The sequence below is a fragment of the Myotis daubentonii genome, chromosome X (genome assembly GCF_963259705.1).
Source record: "Myotis daubentonii chromosome X, mMyoDau2.1, whole genome shotgun sequence".
Lineage (NCBI taxonomy): Eukaryota > Metazoa > Chordata > Mammalia > Chiroptera > Vespertilionidae > Myotis > Myotis daubentonii.
Genome location: NC_081861.1, coordinates 117965679 through 117969937, shown reverse-complemented (window position 1 = coordinate 117969937; position 4259 = coordinate 117965679). Strand labels below are relative to the sequence as shown.

General features: G+C 44.9%; 1 pseudogene; it reads left to right on the top strand.

The window, feature by feature from the left end:
• Nucleotides 1-1091: 1091 nt before the first annotated feature.
• LOC132224660 (telomeric repeat-binding factor 2-interacting protein 1-like) lies at nt 1092-3580 on the top strand (annotated as a pseudogene).
• The last annotated feature ends 679 nt before the right edge of the window (nt 3581-4259 follow it).

Genomic DNA, 4259 nt, shown 5'->3' with positions numbered 1-4259 from the left:
CCTATTAACTCCTCCAACAACAGAACCACCCAGTCATCAGTTTATGGCAATTGTTGCATCCTACTGGTTTGGAAATGCAAAAACTCCTTGTGCTAGCATTGGATTAAATTCCTTAATTAGCTCATCAGACTGCCCTAAACTCTGTTCTGTTAAGGGTACCCCATGTCCATTGTCCTCTGTGGCCCTAGTCTCTGCCCTCTCTTTATTTTTTTTTATTTTTTTAATATATTTTATTGATTTTTCACAGAGAGGAAAGGAGAGGGATAGAGAGTTAGAAACATAGATGAGAGAGAAACATCGATCAGCCGCCTCCTGCACACCTCCCACCGGGGTTGTGTCCACGACCAAGGCACATGCCCTTGGCCAGAATCGAACCCGGGACCCTTCAGTCCGCAGGCCGACGCTCTATCCACTGAGCCAAACCGGTCAGGGCTTCCCTCTCTTTAGAAGGTTCATTTCCAGTGATTATAATGGCCTCATCTGCCTGTAACTGACTTCCTACCCCCAACATCTTCTTTTGTATTTAAAGGTGGTGGTGGCTTGGATCATTTCCAGGAGTCTCTCAGCTTTCCTGGGTCTCTCCCATGTATACAGGAGGTATACATGTTATTAAACTTCTGTTTTCTTTTCTCCCTTGTTAGTCTGTCTTTTATTACAGAGTGGTCTCAGGCAGGAACCTAGAAATATAGAGGGGAAATTATTTTTCCTTCCCTATAGAGGCCCTAATCATATCGGCATTTGCAAACCAGGTTTTGATTTCTTGGGCTTTCAGACTCCCTCTAACATTTAATAGGCTTCTGATCTATATGCTGCTTGTCAATTACATGTAGAAGTATTAGGCAGGATCAGCTTTCAGGTGCTGAGAATCTGTCTTGGCCATGAACTCCTCTGGTGGAAGGAGGCAGGAAGCAGCAGGGCCCAGGGGTAGAAGGGCTCACCGACCCTAAGAACCTGAGCAAGCCTTGCGCCACGGGCCCTGAAGCTGGGTCTTCCCATGGGGGTGAACAGCTTTGTGTCCCTAGGCACCCTCCTATAGCTGACCAGGTTTCTCAGATTTCCAGCTGAAGATGTGCAGTGCATTGTGGACAACAATGGGAAGCAGCAGGGAGATCCCAGCACTGGCCCTCTCATCCAGGCTGATCAAAGTCACTCCCTGTGTAGGAGGCCACTCAACCCCAAGTCAAATCCAGGGAAAAGACACACCTTTGTGTGGAGACCTAAGATGTTAGTGAAGCATACGTTGGATGTTAGACCATGCAGCTCTTCTGCGTCTGTGTGAATCAGAGCCAGAGAGCCAAAAGAACATGGAGAATAAAAAAGTCTACTCTGCCTGGGCAAACCAGTGTCAGCCCGCTGGTGGGAAACTGAGGAACAAAGGAATCTGCTCTGCGCCTGCGTGAGAAGTGCCAGCCCAGCAAAGGGGGAGGAGGAAGCATATGACTATATAAGCCAAACCCCAGAAGTAAATTGGGGAGCCATACTATTCTCCATCTAAGTGTGTGCTGACTCAGTGCACTGTCGGCCTGCGAACTAAAGGGTCCCAGGTTCAATTCCAATCAAGGGCACATGCTTGTGTTGAGGGCTCCATCCCCAATAGGGGGTGTGCAGGAGGCAACCAATCAATGATTCCCTCTCATCATTGATGTTTCTATCTATCCCTTCCTATTTGAAATCAATAAAAATATACTAAAAAAGATTTTTTTTTAATGTAAAGAGATGACAAAAGCTTTAGTTTGAAAACAAACCAACAAAAAGAAGTAACTATAGCCCAAGGTGTCTTCAAGGCATATTCTTTTGCTTTTTGCTGTTCTCTGTGCTGACTCAGCTTCCTGTCATTCAACTTGATAGTTCCTTCCTTAAGCGCTTCTTAATAAGTTTGGGTGGGAGGTTGACATTCTTAATAGGCTCATTACCTCTGCTCTGGCTCTCATGTACTGGTCAAGAAGGAAGGCACTTGAGCCCAGTATTATCTCTTTCCAAGCCTTCCTTTTTTGTAGCCTCTTTCAACTGCTTCCCTGTGGAGTTGCAGAAAGATTTGTAGTTGTGTGGGGTTCTGAAATTGCAGGACACAGACTAAAATAACTCTTGATAGAGTTATGTTCCCTTCCATTTTCAGTTGCTCTCTAGCTAGCTGACTGGGGTCCATCACTCTGTAAGATGCTGCCAAAAGTAGCAATACGAAGTCCGGAGTGGTACCTCATGTCCATCAGTTGTGCTCTGTGCCTAGTTCTCCAGGTGCCCTGTGTTAGCCATGGCAGAGCAATGGATCTGGGCCAAGACAATGGGCCCACTCATTCCTGGACTCCATATCCTTCACTGACACAGATGATGTGGCTATTTTGACCCATGTGAAGGGAAATGCCTGTTCAACCAGCTCCATCATGGGCAACACCTTGTGGAAAGCGATGGAGAAAAGCTCCCTCATGCAGGGAGCAGCAAGAAGACAGTGAGTAGCAAGAAGCAGCAAACAGTGATGAAGGTTGTAAATCTTTCTTACTTACCCAATGCTATTGCTTTCGATGCCTATGAGCTGCTTTCTAAGATCTTGCCGACCTTTGTTAATGAGGGACCGCTTGAGGTAGTCCCTGAAGGACCGCTTCTTAAAGCACCTGCAGGGCCCTATCCAGTTTGGCTCAGTGGATAGAGCATCAGCCTGCAGACTGAAGGGTCCCCGGGTTTGATTCCGGCCAAGGGCACATGACTGGGTTGCGGGCTTGGTCCGATGTGTAGGAAGCACCCAATCAATGATTCCCTCTCATCATTGATGTTTCTATCTCTCTCTTCCTCTCCCTTCCTCTCTGAAATAAAAATATATTAAATAATAATAATAATAATAATAATAATAATAATAATAATAATAATAATGCACCTGCGAGGCCAGGAGCATAAGGACCTGTTGGAGGACACTCTGGTGAGCCCATCCTCCCTGAAACTCAAGCAGAAAGCTGAGGAAGACCTGGAGGCTGCCGATAGCGGGGAACCACAGAATAAGAGAACTCCTGACTTGCCTGAAGATGAAGGGGAAGAGGAAGAGGAAGAGGAAGAAGGAGAAGAAGAGGAATAAGAAGGAGGAGGAGGAGAAGAGGAAAAAGGAGGAGGAGGAGGAGAAGAAGAAGAATTTGTAGAGGAAGAGATCAAGAAGAATGAAGAAGGAGTCAAAAAGATGCTTATGGAAGCCACCCGGGACTTTGAGGAGGTTGTGGTGGAGGATTTTGAAATACACATAACAATGTGTGATGATGATCCACCCACACCTGAGGAAGACTCAAAAACGCAGTCTGATGAGGAAGAAGAAGAATAAGTTCTCCACCAGAAGTGGGAGATGCCATTAAGATCATCCAGCAGTTAATGGAAAAATTTAACTTGGATCTGTCAACAGTTACGCAGGCCTTCCTAAAACACAGTGGTGAGCTGGAGGCTACTACTTCCTTTTTAGAGTCTGGTCACAGGGCTGATGGGTATCCCTTTTGGTCCCAACAGGATGAGTTAGATTTGCAAAAACGTGATGAGGATATCCGACATTGGTCAAAAATTTGGTGCTCAGAATGTAACTCGGAGAATTGAGTTCCAAAAGAAATAATTGACAGGATAATGAGAAAAGGGAAAAGGTGTGGCAGATGAGAAGGTGTGGCAGATGAAGTGGTAAGAAAAAGTTTTTTGTGACCATTGAACTTTAGAGATTCTTAGGTTGGAACTGATACTTGTCTTCTGACCAATGCTGTCTTTGCTCTGTGAGTCCTAGATTTTGTAGCCATGCAGAGTTGTGTAGGAGGATAAAATAAAAGATATTGGGTATATTTACAAATAAATAAAAATGAAAGTAGCAAGAAGCAGCAAACAGTGTTGAAGGTTATAAATCTTTCTTACTTACCCAATGCTATTGCTTTCGATGCCTATGAGCTGCTTTCTAAGATCTTGCCGACCTTTGTTAATGTTGTGCCTAGCTAAAATTTCTATTTCCTTAGAAGAAAGAGAAAATGGGATGCCAGGGGAGAATTAGCACTGGGTGCTACAAATGCCTATTGATTCAGACAGGTTCTTAATTCCACTCCATCAAATGAGTCAGCAACTTGTAGGAGGCATGGGGCCAGTGAAATAGAAAACTGGCACCCTCAGATTGGTATCAAAGGACTCACTTTGAAAAAGGAAACCCAACCCTGCGCATTGCAGCTAAACTTTTGCTAGTTTTGATCTGACTGGTATAAATGTTCAAAGATTATCTTAACTAGCAATGAAGCCGACTCTCTGGGCCCTGTCAA